General features: G+C 42.4%; 1 long non-coding RNA gene across 1 annotated transcript in view; it reads left to right on the top strand.

Moving 5' to 3' along the window:
• Nucleotides 1–10,483, top strand: part of LOC148330010 (uncharacterized) — a 30,064-nt gene extending 19,581 nt beyond the window's left edge. Inside the window, exon 3 of the long non-coding RNA XR_015845106.1 lies at nt 9,912–10,483. This is a non-coding gene — a long non-coding RNA (uncharacterized LOC148330010). The remainder of the gene's footprint in view (nt 1–9,911) is intronic.
• The last annotated feature ends 8,337 nt before the right edge of the window (nt 10,484–18,820 follow it).

The following is an 18,820-nucleotide window of genomic DNA, read 5'->3' as shown; positions in this document are numbered from 1 at the left end:
CCGAGTCTACCTGGACAGAGCCCGCCCCCGCGCACCTCCCCACCGTTATTACTCCACCCCATTCCCTGCGTCCCGGCGGCCGTTCCCCAGGCGGTTGGGCGCGGAGGGCGCAGGCTGGCGGGGGTGATGGATGACCATTAAGGCAGCTTATTGGAAACAGTCTGATTTATGGCCAAGCGCTGCCTCGGCCTAATGGCTTCATTTCTTTCTGCCGCCACATGATGTCACAGCCAAGGTCACCGCGCCAACGCCGCCCCCACCAACCCTACCCAGCCGAACCCCCTTTGTTGTGGTTTCTCCGGCTGATGACCTAAGAGGGATGGAGGGAGTGGGATGGTCGGGGGGGGGGGTTTGTTTGCCAACGCATAGAAGTGATGAACGAGCGTACGGAGGCGAAATGCTTTGCGTTTGCAGAAATACTTTTGTACAAATTCTGTTTGCGAGGGTAAATTAGTTTTTATTGCCCACGTTCCTAAAGTCTTACCGCCCCCCCCCCCCAGCCTCACTATACTCTGCAAATTAAAAACTCCATCTCTTTTTTCCCCTTCTTTCTGCTACCACATCCCAATGACGATGAAAACGCACACACATGCGCACACATGCGGCAGGTTTTATGGCTTTGCCTCAGACGGCCATTATTCATTTCTACTTTAAATGAACACCATCCAGTATATGAGGCCGACCATTAAGCAGACGATCAATAAGAATGCCATTACAGGTGACGTAAACGAAGAAGGGAAAAAAAAAAAAAACGCTGATATTAGCGTGGCACCAAACAAAATATTTGATAGCAAGCGGCCTCCTGGTTGTTAGTCGGGGAAGATCCATGGATGCGGTTTGGAAGTCTGCTTGTCGATTGAGATTATTTATTTACTCCCAGATGCTTAGTCAACACTCCCGTAGAACCTTCGGCTTTTCTTAAATCTCTTAAACATGTTTGGAAATTAACCAATGAGGAATGGCTGAACAAACGGACTGATAATGGATGGTTATGATTTATTAATAGATTATTGACCGATGGGTGTACTGTATGGAATGTTAGATGGACTGATCAATGGAGATGGAATGGATGTATGGATGGAAAACCGATGGTTGGATTGTGATAGATACGTCAACTGATCGCAGATGAAAAAAAAGCTTAGTTGATGGATCAATGGATTGATCAATGATTGATGATTGACGGTAGATTTGGAATTAGGGATTGGATTCAGTCAATCAGTTGATGGATTTAGATCTGGCAGAAGTTGAATAACAATGAAGAAGATGACTTCAAAAAAATAAGAAATAGCCAAACTCGTATTGTTTAAAACAGCACAGATATACTCAACTTTTGCTCTTGTTTCTGCACGCACACACGCACACGCAGAGGCAGAATAGCGGCGTTTGCAGACGAAGCAAACACTAAATTTCAGACTGCTGCTGCTGCCGAGCAAGCACTTTGTGTTGGGCTGCTTGTGATTTATGACGAATCCTTCTCTCCATTTGTCACTCATGGCAGGAATGTATAATTCAAAACATTCTCCATTTTGTAGACTCCCACCAGACCCCCCCCCCCCACACACACACACACGTCCAGACCACTTCTACCTGCAACGTACACTCTTGCCGTATTACTTTGTAGCTCCATGCTGAGGTGAGAAGTAACAAACTTTGTAAATGATGATTTTGAAACTCTAAATTGAAACCCTAACCACAATTTGAACCTTAATTTGGAACACAAACCCTTTGCAACCCTCACTTGAAACTATAACCATGATTTGAGAGCATAATTTGACAATTTAAACCAGTGCCCTTATTTGGAGCCCAGACTCGACCCAGGCTTGAAACCTTAACTTGAAACCCTAATATAAAACACTGACAATGGACTTTTAAACCCTGACTTCAAACTATAAATTTGAATCCCACCCCTGACTTGAAACCCTAATTTGAAACTCCTTGACCTGAAACTCTAATTTCAAACCCAATCCCTTTTTTGAAACTCTAAGCCTGACTTAAAGCCCTTCTTTGAAACCCTAACCCTCAGAAAAAACTGTTGACTTTGCGTGTCGCTGATGATTGACAGATTTTTATGCCTTTTTGCCAACCTGGCAAGAAAGCCGCGGCGACGCAAAGGCTTGAACACCAGGCTCGGGGTCAACGCGGCATCTACGACGCGAGGTGAGCTCCAGAACATCAGCAGCTGACGAGATGCGGTTTCTTCCGCGGGGAAAACTCGACAGCCTGGGAAAGTGCGTAGCGGGCCAAGCATTGTGCATCCTCTCAGCACGGGCCTGGCGTCAAAGCTCTACTTGACAGTGGAAGACGCGCATGCTACTCTTCACACTCTCCCTGATGTGTTTATTGGGGGCGTCACATTTGGATTACCACGAGTCATCACAGGACAGAAGAATTTAAAACCTCATTTGAATCTCTAAACCAGACTTGAAACCCTAATTTGACACCCTAACACGGGCGTGAAAGCTCTAACTTGAAAACCTAAACTTAGTTAGAAATCCCTCTTTGGAAGCTCCTCTGAGCCGTCTTGCCCTGCTTGTGTGCATGTTTGCGGAACATGTTTCGCTTGGTGAGTTATAAAGACACACACACACATTCTGTGACCGTAACCGAAGCTGTGATGAAGACTTGTCTTCTCTGCTGGCTGCACTGTGTTGATTTAAAGAACTGACATTTACGGCCAGAGGCTCCATAATTCACACGCGTACACAGTGGCAGCAGGAAGCTAGGCTAGTAGCTAAGCTAATAGCCTAGCTAGTGTCGCTAAACTATCAGAAGCAGACAGCAGGAGCTTGTGGACCAGGAGGTTCTGTTTTGTGAAAGCCGCCGGCTCTCCCGACGCTGGGCGTGGATTCACAACGTTTCCAAGAAGTCAAGGCCAACTTGAATGCAGGAGAATGCAGCTGCTTGGTCAGTCATCGGCTGGCAACACTCCGAGGTTAGACAGGCTACAAACTCAAAGCCTGGCTTGACATCCTAATTTGAAACAATAACTCTAGCTTGACACATTAATTTGATACCCTAACCATGGCTCAAAACCCTAATCCTATGCTTGACATCTTACTTTTGACGTTCAACTTAAAACCCTAAATTGAAGCCATAACCTCAACTTGAAACCTTAACTCTGTATTGAAACCCAAATTAGAAACCGTAACTTTAATTAGAAACCCTAAAACGAACTTAAACCCCCCCAATATGAAGCCCTAACTCCATCTTAAAACCCTAATTTGAAATATAATTTTCTATCCTATTTTGAAACCCTAACACTGATCCTTATTTGAAGCCCTGACTGTATCTTAAAACTTTGATTTGCAACATTACCCAGGTTTTACTCCCTGATTTGAAGCTCCAACTCTGGCTTGATACACAAATTTGAAACATTCCTTCAAACATTTGATTTGAGACCCTGACTTGGCCTAAAAACCCTATTTCCTGATTGGGCGTGTGTTTGAGTGGCGTTTAATGTAGTGGAAAGCAGCTGTTTACTCGGCGACATCCTGGCATGCGTGCATCGCTGTGCCGCGTTGCCGTATTGTCTCGTTTTCTGCATAAATTATGAATGCTTATCAATTTCAGCCAACTTGGCCCCAACGCTGCATTTTCTCGCACTTAACTGTTTTTCCAGAAAAAGAAAAGACCTTCCGCCTGCCACCAATGCCGTAATGGACGTGGCGAATGACTATCTGTCGGCCATAATAGATGACAATAATGGGAAACTGTCCCTGAGCACTCGTTTGGACTCTTCCTGCCCATCCGCTGATAGCCTTCATATTTAATTCCCCGCCTATCGGCAGGAAAACAGACACTTTCCGACCATCTACGGGGAGTGCGTTTACAATAAAAGGCCAGCTGAAGCCTCGGCTCACGTTTCCGTCGAACGGCGGTGGGACATAAACCTCCGGGCCAGACCTCATTTTCTCGGCGCCACGGCCCTAACGCGGCAAGAAAATAAAATCAATACGGCTGCACACAAGTCGCTTCAAAAAAACTAGATTTGACATTCAGGGCTTTTGTTACGATACATGCGCACTTGTTGCGGAAGTTAGCATTCAGCGATGCTCATGTGTTTCGTCACGGCGTGCTTTGCTAGAGGTTAGTGTGTCTGTTTTACAATTTAAATCTTTCTTGTCATTGCTTTTGACTTTCCTTCCACACATCAACTGCCGACTTTAGAGAATGGCGGCAAGAGGCTTGCCGATGGCTTTTTGTGTAAATATGTGCCTCCATAAACACACGTGGACTAACACACGCATATACACACACACACACACACACGCATGCTCAGACACCAATTGTAACCACATCAATCCACAACCCGACGCTCAATCCTAAAATACACTCTCGAGAGCGCTTGGTGGTGGGGGAATTACGCTGGAACCATTGTGTTGTCATGTGTGTGTGTGTGTGTGTGCGTGTGCGTGTCCGACCGCCTCTAAATGAGCTCCATGCAATATTAAAGAATGCGAAATTAAGTGAGGATGTGCTGGGAGCGCAATTGGTGTGACCGCCCCGCCAAGGGCACCATGGGAAATAAGCGGTCCAGGCGTTCCGTTTGCGGAAAAGCAGACCGCTGGATATTATTATGATCCCTCGCTCGATCCGTCTTCGCTCACCAACCTGGTAATTCTAGCAGGCCATCCGGAGGGGCCATGTTGGACATATTGAACGTATCGCCATGGTGACCATTAATAGTCTACATCAAAGAGCTGATGAAAAAAAGGAAAATAAAATCGTTCCTGCTTGGAACGCGCTGTGGCTTTGATGTGAATCTGTGGGAAACACGTCGGCATTGAGCGCATCAGTCAGTTTGACAAACAACAATAAAAAACAGGATCTCCTGTCTCTGTGGAAATTGCATCCATATGGAGACTAAGGGCCGTTGAAGCAGGCAGCTGAGGGACAGCAACTGGCTGAGCTAACAGGCATTTTTAGACGTGTATCATCAAACGCAGATAAGACAATTTTATATCCGAAAGGAGATCAAGGGCCACTACAGCAAAGTGGAGACTGTGGAGTATAAGCGGCCGTGTCCGGAATTGAGGACCGTAAACGAATGCGAACATTCTGTAGTACGCAAACGTTAGGACGGGGCAATTATATGTCCTAGAAAAGAGTGAGAGGAGCAAATAAACTTTGCACTGCAGCAAAGTGGAGACTGTGGAGAAAGTCCACAGGAACAGATAAAAATAGCATGCTTGTTGTTGTTTTCGTTAGAGTGAAAGTATTTTTATTTGGGCCACTGCAGCACGGTGGAGATTTTGGTGTAGAACACAGCAGTATTTGGAACTAAAGCGCAACGTAAGGATTGTCTTGCATAAGCGTGTGTTCATTTGTGGAGCAATTCTTTTTCAAAGAAATATTAAGGGCAACTGTAATTGTGCCTCCTGGAATACTTCACATCTGAGCAGAGGGAGCCCGACGGCAGCAAGAATGAATTTGCGGAGTATTATACTGCCGATTCCAGAGCTAAGGCGCAACATTAGCATATGTGTATATTGTTGTCCTTTCACGGCGAGTGGAGACTAAGGACAGCAAGAAAGAGACTGTGGAGTATCGTACACATACTCAAATTGGGATTTTTAATTTAAAATCTTCTGTAATGTATTTCGCTAAGGCACATTGAAAGGCTAAGATAATATCAGCATGTTTGCCATTTCTAGCCCTGTAATCACAATATTACATCCAAGAAGAGACTGAGGGCAGCAAGAATGACATTGTGCAATATTATACCGGAGCCCCAGCACGGGTCAAGATCACGTTAGCGTGCCTGTTTATCGTTGTCATTTCTTGCCGCGTACCCTCCAATGTTACAACGACGGGGCAATTTTACATCTTAGAGGAGACTGAGGGCAGCAAGAAGGAGACCGTGGAGTAATAGAGTGGTGAAAGGTTCGCCATAATGCGGTGAAGTGAAGGTGGGGGCGAGCTATCAGCTTGTCTGCTAAACGGCGAAATGCATTGTGGGTTGTCGTATTTCGTGGCGACGGTGCCCCGTATAGAGACAACGTAGCGTATTTCACGGCGACAAGGAGGAGGCATGAATGAACAGTGAGAAAAGATGAGGCGGTCGGGAGGCAGAAGCAGCCGCGCCGTCCAGTGTGGTGCTTTCATTTTTACGAGGCCATTCTCAAAGATGAGGAACATCAATCTTTACTTGGCCACTGGGATGAGCCTGCCTCAAGGCGGTGGATGCACAAATATACGAACGCTAACAGACTGCATATGAGTCATAAGAATAGATGTGTACAGTATATCGAAATATTGATATTAGCCTTTTATTCAAAATGGTGAGCACTTAGGCTTTAAACACGGGTTAGGGCTTCAAATGAGGGTGTAAAATGAATCTTAGCGTTCAAAGTAGGGTTTGAAATTAGTTTTTTTAAATTAGTTAAGGTTTCAAGTGGGGATCTGGGTGTCAAGTTAGATTTTGAAAGTACGTTTCAAGCCAATGTTAGGCCTTAAAGCCCTGGGTAAGGTATTCAGGTTCAAGCTAGGGATACTTCAGGGTTTGGAAGTAGGTTTTAAAGGCAGGGTTAGGGTTTCAAGTAAGAATTTCAAATTGGGGTTTCAAACTAGGGATGGGGTTTAGTAGGGTTTGGAAACGAGTTTTAAACCAAGTTTGAAATGAGTGTTTCTAGTTGTTTTTTTTAAGTTTCAAGTTAGGGTTAGGGTTTTAAGTCAGGGCTTCAAACTTGGGTTGGGGCATAATATTAGTGTTTAAAACCAGAGATGGGGTTTGAAATTAAGGTTGCGAAGTGAGGTTTAATCCGATTTAAAGGTTTCAAAAGGGTGTTGCAAGACTAGGTTAAGGTTCTAAAGTAGGGTTTTTAGTCACGGTTAGTTTTTCAAATTAGGCCCAGGGTTAGGGTTAGGGTTAGGTTGAAATTAGGGTTTGAAATTAGGGTTTCAAGCAAGCCAAAATCCACTTTTGGGTTAACGTTTCAAATCCAGGGATAAGGTTTCAAGTCATGTATATGGTTTGAAATTAGGGATTCAAGCCCGGAATAGGGCTTTAAAGTAGGGTTTCAAGCCTAGTGAGTGCACTTGTCTTAATTGAGACTTCGATGAAACCTCCAACGTCCTCTAGTCTCTTATTGCTTGTGAAAGACAGGACGGGTGGGGGGTGCGCAGATCAATGATATGGATCTGCATGCGCGCGTGTGCGTGTCATTATCGGACACCTGAATGAGTGATGATGTCGTCTCGGGCCGGCCAATTACTAGCCAGCCTCGTTTATTACGGGATGTGTGTGTCGGTGTGTGTGTGCGTGTGTGTGTGTGAGAGAGAGAGAGAGAGAGAGACTCCATCAGCAGCTGCTTGGTGATCAATGGAAAAGAAAACAAATGGTGGCCAAAGGAATTTGGGTTTTGAACTTTCCCCGACTGGGAGTCGGAGGATCATGCCAGCCGTGGAAAGCCGAGCGAGCGAGCGAGCGAGCGAGCGAGCGAGCGGGCGATGAGCTCGTCTTTTAAATCTCACCACCGTCAACACTTGTGCTGTTATTTTTCGGGAAGATACACACACGCTCCATTAGCACGCGTTCATGTAAATCCGTAAAATTTTTCATGAAAGAAAAAAAAATGAAAATAAGGTTAAAAAAGGGTCTGCGTTTTGAAAAATCGATTCGGTTGATGGTTTTCAAGTCTGGGAGTTTGAAACTTGGTTAGGGTTTCAATCCTTGCTTAAAGTTTTCAAAAAGGGGTTTCAAGCAATGGTTAGGGTTTCCAATTTTTTCTTTCAGGCTTGATTAAAGTTTCAAATAAGGGTTTCAAGTCTTGGTTAGGATTTCAATTTCAAGGTTTCAGACCATGGTTAGGGTTTCAAATACAGGTTTGGGGCTGCTAGTTCGGGTTTCAACCCTGGGATTATGGTATTAAACCCCAGTTAAGATTTTAAGACATGATTGGGGTTTCAAACAAGGGTTAGGGTTTTTAAATATATTTTTTAAAGCCTGTGGTAGGGTTTCAAGCAAGAGTTAGGTTTTCACACTCTATCTTTATGTAAGTTAGAGATATGAGGCCCATCATTCATATCAATCATGATACCTTTTCCCCAGTTGAATTTCTTCTGGCTTCCGATTGGCTGAAATGGCCTCACCATGAGAAATGATATAAATTAAGGCTCATAGGGCCACATTTTGACCCGCCACGTGATTGTAATATTTGTTTGGACCCCATCGAGACATGCCCGGCGGCTCATGACTTCAACCGCCAGCCCGCGCTATTTCGTTTCCCCAATGCGGCGTCCGTCTTCCTCGTCCGGAGCTCGCCGGCTGTTATCGCACAGAGGCTACATTGTTGGCTTCGTCTTGACAAACAGCAGAGTTCAAGGGCGCTGATAGCAACAATGCGTAATTGCACCATCCCCTCCCTCATGCTGCAGGCCTCCTCCACATCACACTCATTCCACTTTTTTTTTTTTGAAATATTCCAGCTGGGAAAGTACCACTGACAAAGACGTGACTGAGACGTCCGTTTTAGCAGTCAGCTGGGCTGCATTATGTGTTTCTTCTGAGCCTTGTTTGCACTAAAACACAGAACTGAACAGAGCACACTCTTCCAACAAACAACAAAAGGATAACCTCATATCTCAAATCGTCTTTCACCATTTTAATGTATGGAAATGCCAGTAATATGTTCCAGCCATCCCAAACCTCTCCAAAAATGTAGTATCATATTTTTTTTTAACTCAATACACAGCAAAGAAACTATTATTTATGTAGCGCATTTTGCTATTGTGACAATTGTGGGCGGAGCTAGCGCAACGAATTTAGGCAAGTGTGTGCCTCGAGTCTGCAAAGAAAAGATGAAGTATTTTCACTTGCACGGGCAGCACTTCATCATCAAGCCTCTAATTACACGTTGTCAAGTCGCGTAGCAAATCTGGACATGCGGCACATGCGAGAGACACCTTGGCAAATGATGCGTGAATCATGGAAGCAGTGTGCGCGTGCGTGCGTGCATTCGAGCATCATGGAGAAAGAGGTCACATCCATATTCATGGCACCCTTAAACCAACCACCATAAACCAAGACAGAAAGGAAAATTGTGTCAAGCAAGGAGAACAGTGTCTTCATAATAAATTAACAAATGCATATTATTTCAGTATATATATTATTGTCTAAATCTATATAATTGATATATGCGTTAAAAAAAAAGAAAAAAAAAACAACAACAGCAACAATGCCATAAATTGCGATGCAGGAATTTGAATGCATTAATGAATAAAATGAAATAAATAATGTCGTAAAATGCCACAATACAATTAAAAAAAAAAGTAAAGAAATTGAAAACACAAATATAATGAAATATAAGATAAAAACATTCAAATAAAAATCGAATATAAATCAAACGCATAAAAAGTCAGGAATAAAAATAATAAAATAAAATTGTAAAATTGTTCATAGAATGAATAAAAATGAACCAATAAAATACAGATAGCGTCCAGAAGTGTGCTGTATTGCTAACTAAACTAAAATAAAAATGTTTAAAAAAAAAATAAAAATAAAAATCAAACTTATTAAATTCAAATAAAATCGCAGCCTACAATAAAACTAAAAATACATTAAATTAAGCCAACACTTTGAAACAGTCCCCTACTATTGAGCAAACCAACACTAAAATACTTCAAAAACATGGAATGTGAATAAAGTCAAAGAGTAAACCCAATCATAAAATAAAATAAAACACCGTTAGTGTGATATATTGATAGTCCGCATGGAAGTGAGCTGGTGCGGCAGGGGTCCTCCTCAATCACTTTAAGCAGACACGGTCATATTTAAAACAGCGGGCCCACTTGGCGGGCTGCTGAGTAACGGCCCGTCAGCGTCTCTCCAACATGGCTTCTTATTGCTACCGACAGTGTTGTTCTCCGTCAGCAGATTGGACTTCATCATTTCTCTCACTTACTTTTCACAGCGTGAGGGCCAAGAGGAGGATGAAGATGAAGCAGGAGGAGGAGGAGGAGGAAATGGAGTGTCTGCGGACGACGAGGAGAACATTCCAAAGTGGTGAAGAAGACGTCGGAGCAGATATTTCCGCTACGGATGAGCGAAGGACCTTTTCGGATTGAGTGAAGAAGCAGCACACGTCACTCACACACGAGAGAAGGTCCTCCTGTGAGATCTCTTTTGCTTTCAAATTCACGTCATATCCGTAAAAGTCTCGTCAAATGTTCCTCGTTGTATTTCTCAGAGGTGACATAATGTAGCACAAAAGGTGGAGATTTAAAGCACGGACAGTTGATCATTCAAGGACAGATTTGTTCTAAATATAAATGACACAGATCGGATCGGCAGATTTTGAGCATTTTATGCAAAATTCGTGATCGGTTATAAAGTCCTGACATACCGATCGATCGATGGCGCTATTCATCGGATCCCCAAAATTACAGGAAACACAATCATGTTTCCTCCAGGATTTTTCTGTGCTGCAATGGTTAATCATCCAAAGATTCTAAGAAAATACAAAAAAAAAAAAAAAATCCTGTATTTTAGGTTTATGGATGGGGTAATTTTTTTCCCGTCAGTTTAATGTTTATCAGTGTTTTTTGGGAGAGTTTAATTGATGGGTAAGAGGTTTTAATTCATTATTTTTCTCCCAAATCTTTTCACTTGGTGTCAATTGTGCACAAATTTTGGGCCGGGCCTGATTGGTGATCAGCTCCAAAATCCTGATTGAGGAAAGCCTACTGCTCGTTCTAAATCCATTTTCCACACTTTAATTCAATTAATAATGTGTGAAAATAACACACCACATGGAGACAGATCAATTGTATATTTTCTGAAAGGACATCAAATTGACCATATTTGGAGAAATTAAGTTTATGCCCAAGAAGGACAATATGTTGTCGTGGCTAAAAAGCAAAGTGTGGAGAGTCTCTGTGGACAATTTCACAGGTGCAGTCAATGAAAGGGGGGATTGGTCATTGCCGTCACGCTCTCAAAATATTCTTGCCAGTTTCTTCTCTTTGTGGCATTCCGCTTCGTCCCTGACAATTGCGCCATGTTTTTGTGGTTTAATAAAAAAAATTTAAAAATTAAATAAAACATGCTATAATTATATTGTATGCAGTGCCACAAATCCCTTTTCTCAAAAGTTGAGCCAAGGTCAAATGAAGTTCACCTGTAAAGTTTACAGAGTATTTTAGGTCATTTCCAAAGCCCGACATCCTAAACTTTATGGGAGCTGGGTGGGCCTGACAGCTGGAATGGTGGCCGCCTTCCACATTGCTCATCTGCGTGTCCATCTCCTCCTCATCCCGTTCTCCTCCGCTTCCACGAAAACACATGGTTCCCACAGGCCGCCCGCTGTGGAGGTTAGCACCCACTTGAGAGCCGTGACGCAGCGTGCACACAACACCGCAAATGTGTTCTTACTGTTCCCAGGCATCGCCTAACTCCACGCCATAGCACATAAGTCTGTCAAGGCGCTCAGCAGGGGGGCGCAGGCAGACTGCTGCTATCATGTGCCAACCTATCCACTGCTCTTGTCCTCATTTATATATATATATATATATATATATATATATATATATATATATATATATATATATATATATATATATATATATATATATATATATATATATATTTATTTATTTATTTTAGGAAGTTGGCATCACTCAGAGCGTCTACATCCCACGGGAATGCCAAAATCAAGTTCACGCATTTATTTTTCTATATATTCGGTGATAGTCGTTTCTAATTCTATTCTTTTACAAATGTGTTTTGTGAACTTTATACTGACTGCTGTTTAAAGTTACTTTTAATTCCGTAAATACTGTTAGATAGCTTCGTCATTTGTGAGATTTTTTTTTTTTTTTTAATTTTTTTTATTCACATTTGTTGATAGGCTGAATTTTCTTCCACTTAAAGTCACAAAATGGAGGAAAAATGGAAAAGATCCATGACTGCTTTAAAGTAAAACTTTTAACAAATATCTTGCAAGGGGTTTATTTTTTGGTAACCAAACACAATAAAGGAAATAAACTGCGACAAGGAAGAGGAGAATGTGGTATACATGTGTCGACAGACTTTAAAAAAAATCAGAAGTGGACATCGTCACGAATGCTCACCTCTGTAAAAAAAAAAAAAAAAAAAAAATGAACGTAAGTAACTAAATCTCATTCCCCGTTGTGTTGTCTGACCACCATTTTGTGTTTCACTGCAAGTTCTGGGATTGGATTTAGACGTGTGCAGGTGTACCTAATAAAGTGACCACTGAGCGTACACTTCATCTCAAAATCAATTTTAAACATATTTGGACTTTTCAAGCGTATTAGCAGCAAGCGTCGCTTATTGAGTTGCCCTGACGGTAACGATGACAAATGAGGCACAACAAGCAAAGGTCACCACAATATAAAGTGGAAAGGTTTTTTTTTTTTTTTTTTTTTTTTTTTTTTTTACATGAGCTTGGCCTGACATTATCAAGGGGAGCTGCATTTGTTTTTTCATTGATCTCAACGCTTACGTTGACTTCCTCTGCCTCTTTTCAGATCCAACCACATGGTACGAACCAACCCGCTGACAAACATCACAACCAGCATCATTTATGCAAATGTAATTAGTGGCGAGGAATATGATATGGCAGCGCTGGGTGATAGCGGAAATTTATCACCGAAGCCGCGCGCCATCTAAACATTCAATTAAAATATTGGATTTCATCGAGTTTAATCTGGAGGTGATAAATTAAACAGCAGTGGGATAAAAAGGAATGCGTTCCGAAGTTCACCCCCTTGGTGAGATGGCTTTCGATTTTGAACGCATTTTGGCTCACAGCGCAAAGCAAAAAAAAAATAAAAATATTCAAGCGACAATGTTCTTTTTAAAATTTTAAATGACAATTTGGAAGACTAAATAATAACCATTATCTCTTATTTCCGCTCAAAAATCTCCAAACCAGCTTAAATGTTAGCATCTATCTATTAGCACTAACCTTGGCTAACCATGCTAACTTGCGTTCATAATTTGAACTTGTTTGTTTTTCCAATAAACCAACTATTTGATTATTTTGTTTCTTTTAATCTATCGTATGTTAAAGAATGATTAAATGTTGCCAGTCCGAACCAAGTAATTGCCGCTTGTCAGTTTAGTTAAGAGCCTGATTCTTAGCGGGAATTGAACTTGCTAGTTGCAACGACCAAATCGTTAAGTTGACTTCACTGACTGTGTTTTGTAAACTAAGTCCTCTCCGTTCACAGTTGTGATATTAGTGTGAGCACTTGGCGAAATTGCAAAATAATCTTGTCAAATTGATCCGGACGAAAAAAAAATAAATAAATCAGTTCATCACCAAGCCCTTTGCTCAGTTCGGCTACGTCAGAATGGGACTTTCCCGCGGCCTCCCGCCGGTGATCCGACTTCGTCCCACTTCTCTGAATGTCACATTACAATGTTTTTTTTCTTTCAAGATGGATGCCAAGAGGAAACTGACATTAAGGTAGAATATTAAATGTGACCTTTTTCTGACCACATTTAAATAACACCCCTCTTGATCCTCCTGATGTCTTGACCTACATTTTATTTCTATTTTTTGCGCTCTGCCTCTATTATGATGTAGATTAAATTGAGGACAGAGAAAGCGGGGTGGTTAATTTGTAAAAAATCAAGCACGGAGATTACTCTTGAAAGTGGTGGAAGTTAACAGCAATTTAGTTCTCCCGAAAATCATGTCGTCAAAACTTGAATCCGTTCGCGGGATTCCTCGAGTGTGTGTGTGCGCGTGCGTGTGCGTGCCCGACAGCTGGCTGCCAACATGGGTGCTAAGGTGGCAGACAATGTTGTTTGTGTCTTTCAGCAAGTGCCTGAAGACGCAACCGATTAGGCACGAGGGTAGTGTGTGTGCGCGTGTGTGTGTGTGTGTGGGGGGGGGCTTTTGTGCTATGTTCATTGAGACGTTTGTATGCGCGTGTTCGTGTACGTGTGTGTTGACGTGCATGACAGGTGCCAAATCTTATGTCAGTGGCGAGGTCGCACCCTCATCTCCCCTTCCAAGGTGTCTCCACTAAGTGTGCATGGCGTCAGCAAGTGCGCACCTTTCACCCCTCAACATGCGTTTGAACGCAACACACACGTGCGCACATATATAGGTCATTAGCCTTTGCGCTAACAACAAGCCCGAGACAAGTTGAAAACGCGGGAGGCTCGCAAATGTCAACGTTGCGCATTTGTTGCTGGGATGTTCGTAATGTTACGCAGATTTCATCCAGGCGTTTGCGTGTGTGCGCGCGCGTGTGTGTGTGTATCTATCAGATGTTGTGAATAACGTGTTGCCATTTTAATTAAACGGCATCTGGAAGCATGTCAGGCTGCGATCGCACCTCATGTGTTTTTCAAAGACTGACGACGATGGTTCTGCAATCGGGTCGAGACGAAACCAGCTGAGCAAGTTGCAGAACTTCAAGTCCAAAAAAAACTAAAATATTGAAAAACATTGAGCCGCAAAATTGCAAGTGTGGACTCACGAGTATGCGCCGGTTGACTGTATGGTTAAAATGTAAAAAATACAAAAATAAATTAAATATATATATATGTATATTTTTTTTCAATATTTTTGACAGACATACAAACATAAACAATACATTAGCATCATAGCAATCGCACATGTGGCTCACACGTTTTTTTCTTTTTTTGAAGACATCTCTTAAAACCGCTTACTGCGGCTGCTTTTTCTTTTCAAATTTATTGAATTTATATTTAGCAAGTGTTAATAGTGCTCGTGCTGCCCTTTGTACGTTCTTTGACCCAACCTTCACCGGTGCGTCCCCACACCACCATCGGGATGTCGATGCCAAAAATATGACGTTAATTCTTCCAAAAGCGGAACCCTCCTCCTTCTGACAGACCGCAAGCTCGGATCCCCAGCGCCGGCTTGATTATTTTTCTCTAAACGCCGTGAGCACATGTGCAAATGTATATTTAACATTTCACTAAACGTAACATCCATCAATTGATCTGACGTGTGAATGTGTGCGTGTGTGTGTCTGTGTGTGTGTGTTGCAAAACAGGTGGTGAAAATCTCTCCAAGATCAATTTTTAAAGATGTTTCTGCAGTATTTATTTATGCTTCAAGAACTTTCCAGGCCTTCAGGGCATCGATTCAAGGCCACCGTCAAATCATTTTTTGGGTGAAGTTTGGGGCGCTGGCTTAGCGGCGATAAGAACATGTGAGTCGTTGGGATTTGATTTCACTATCCGCTATTTTGGATCAGCTCCGATGAGAAACAGTGAATCCTGTAAAGAAATCAGAAAATTGTTAAGATGCGATGTACACAAAAAGAATCTGACTATTTTAGGACAGATTTGGCACAAACGGCGAACTGGCAAGAAGGATTTTCTAAAGTGCCCAAAAAATAAATAAATAAAATAAAAAAAATACAAGTTTCATGCAACAGATTTCCTTTCACGTTATTTCACTTTTCTGCTTTGACATCGAACAAATAATTCTCAAAAACTTGAATAACATTTCGGGGAAATAGTGGCTCCTCCAATCCTGGCAACTAATAAAATGTGTCCGTGGCGCTCAATTCCTGATTCTCCGTTGAGCCAATATTAATGAAAAGTTGAAGCGGATTGGTTTGAACGTGGTGGCTGCCCGAGTGCTGACAACAGACCAGATTTGAACAACAAAACCACATAAAAAAAATTTTTAAAAAATGAGTTCATATCTATTTTGTCTCAATGCCGCCTTCCCGTGACCTGAGCACCTGTCGCATGACCCCTCGTTGGCGCCCCCCACCCGTTAGCCCAAGGACGCGCTACGGGTTTCCCCAATGACCTATCGGTCGCTCCAATTAGCAACTGTTGAAGATGCTGCGTTAACCTTGTGTAAATACGCTGATGGAGTTCAGCGGCCATCATGGCTGACAATTAAATTGGGCTGCCAGTGGAAGGCTTGCCATTAATCTCAACTTGTCATTCTTGTTTATGCTGCTTGCAATCTGCGTGCGCGTGCGCGTGCGCGTGCACGTGTCTTTGTGTGTGCAACTCATTTTCTGTTTGTCTGTGTGCATGCATGTTTATTTTTGTGTAGCCGTGTGCTTCTTTTGTACAAACGTGTTTTTGTGCGTGAATGTGAGTAACTGTTTGCGTAACCACTTGTGCAACTGTTTGTGGGTCTGTTTGTATGCGTGTGTGTACATTTGTGTATTTTTTAACACTGGGCATTTTTGACTGCATTTGTGTCCGCTTGTGCTAATGTGTGATTGCATGTAACCATGTGTGTATTTCAGAGTACCATCAGTTGGGGTGTGCGTGCGTGTGTGTGTGTGTTTTTTGTGTGTGACTATGTGTGGGTCTGTGCATGTATGTAACCATGTTTGTGTGCGCATGTGTTAGTGTGTATTTTGTGTGTAACAATACGCTAGTATTTGTGTGTGTAGGGGTGTGTGTGCAAGTGTTAGTGTGCTCGTATTACTATCCTTCTTGAGACCTCGACCAGTAAAAACACATTCTGTATTAGTATCTGTGTGTGTATGCGTGAGTGTGCAAGTGTTAGTGTAACTGTGTGTGTGTGTGTGTGTGTGTAGCTATGTGTTTAACAGTTTTTTGTGTGTATATATATATATATATATATATATATATATATATATATATACACGTGTGTGGGGGTGTGTGTGTGTGTGTGTGTGTGTTCATGGAAATAGAGATAATGATCTGTGATTTCAGGCAAATTGTATATATTCATGTGTCATATGCACATGTGCGTTTATTTGCACGACTATGTGCAGGAAGCGCCCTTTTTTTTTTTTGCGGGTGTGTTTTAATAGGTGGATATGTATTTAATGGAAAGCGTCACGTTGAAGCCAGTTGGCACGCCAAGCGATGACCTCACTTGTCCTTGACTGTTTCCGAAATTGTTGTGAGATGTTGAGAAGTTCCTCCGAGCGGCTTTCATCATCACGGTAGACGTTTTACGCCAGATGAGAGAATTCCGGCTCACTTCAACACGCGTTTGCTTTGATTGGACTTGGAGAGAGACGCTGTGTTGAATGTATTCTTCAATCCGTAGGCAGTTTTTGTGTTGGATTTTCCTTATTGGCTTGTTCTGCAAACCGCTCGCCGTCATCTTGCCCCACTTTGACTCCCGGCATTCCTCGTTGTTTGTGTCTGACTGCACACAAAACAAAAGCGTTGAGTGCGTAGGCGCCGGCGGATGTAGACTTGACTTGACCCGCATTTGCATAACAAAGAATGTCAACACTTATTTTCATACTTTTCCATCACATGATGAGTGTGCTGTGCACTGGTTTGTGTGTGATGAGAGAAAGAGACATTATGACTCTGGGCTCCATTTTTGTAGACGGGTGTTTTGGTGCCGGGGCAAGTTTAGTTTAGACCATTTTGCACTATGATGGGGATTCCGGTCGAGCGATTTTCTTTGACACGCCCCCGGCGCTCCTGACGATTTGATGACAGAAACTAGGCTAGACTTTAAACCAGGTGAAGTCAGGTCTAAGTTGTGGTGCGGCAAGTCTTGTGGATTTGATGGAGGCGCAGGCAGACATTCAGTGCTCTGTGGACGTGTGTGGCGGATTTCATTGTATATCAATCTGCATAAATTGAACCATCTTAATCACTGTGCAAATCATTTCATTCAAAGCATTATAATTAGCATTATTGTTATCGAATACTCTGTATTTTGAATAGCACCTCCATACTGTGCCACAACTAGCGTGTGGGCCACGTTGAATTCATTTTAAAATGATTTGGGGTTCATGGCGCTCCTTAATTGCCGACTTCATAGTAGCTAACTTTACGTCATCCACAAATTTATAATGCACTTGGCGCTCACCAATCTCCTGCCACGGACTCCAGTGAATCCGTTTTTTACTTTCGCAATGTAGACCGCACACCTCGCCTCTCCCGGCTGAATTTAAAGGAAAAGATGCTCAGATTGGCGGGGAGTCAATTAGGCTGTGTTCACTCCCACAACAGCGCAAACATCCATTTCTAACTGCCGCTGTCTACGAAGATACCAAAAGAAAGAAAACTAGACTGCACTTTGCACGAGACTTGCACTGGGCCCTGCGTGTGTGTAGCTGAGTGTGTAATGTTGAATGTTTGGGCTTCATTAATTCAGAGGAAATGATCTCAACACGTCTTGTATTTCAAAACATCAAAACAAACATCATTGTTGCGTATAAAAACAAATTATGGCTAAAATGAACACTATGACTTGCACCCCCAAACTCACTTTGAACAGTAGCATGGTGCTATGAATTAATTGGTGTTGCTTTAATTGCTGCCATAAGAGCAAAGCAGGCTTGATAAAGAATTGAGAATATTTGCACATGGCCAGCAAAGTCATCCACCTTTCATGCGTGTATGCGTGTGTGTGCAGGCGCGTATGCTAACCTAAGCCGTAATTAGCACGGTGTCCACGCTTGAGTGGTCGCGTGTTAAGCAAGTGGAGTGGACAGTCGCTAATTAACCGTCTCTCGAATTAAATGCGTGTGTCTTTTTGTGAGTGTGTGTGTGTGTGTGTGGCTGCATTTCAGTTGTTTTCTTCTCGCGTTCATTCTGTTTGTACGTTTTTGTACTTATGCGTATGTCAATGAGAGAACATTCCCGGGGTTCTGGTTCGTTCCAACAATGATTATGTAGGGGAAAAAAAAGCTTCAAGGCCACTAAACTATAAAATGTTAACTTTTTTCAAATTATTATTATTTTTGGATTACATTATTTACAATAAAAAAAAAATACCAATGGGTTGTATTTGGCTCATCACATAAATTGAAATCATCAATGACAGGAAATAAGCAAAATAAAACAGGTTGAGTCACCGAGTGTACTCATTCTTGGAGATCTCTCGCTCTCCCGCACACG

The sequence above is a fragment of the Idiotropiscis lumnitzeri genome, chromosome 9 (assembly GCF_059441095.1).
Source record: "Idiotropiscis lumnitzeri isolate Australia: NSW breed Sydney's pygmy pipehorse chromosome 9, RoL_Ilum_1.0, whole genome shotgun sequence".
In the NCBI taxonomy this organism is placed as follows: Eukaryota; Metazoa; Chordata; class Actinopteri; order Syngnathiformes; family Syngnathidae; genus Idiotropiscis; species Idiotropiscis lumnitzeri.
This window is presented reverse-complemented; position numbering and strand designations above follow the sequence as displayed.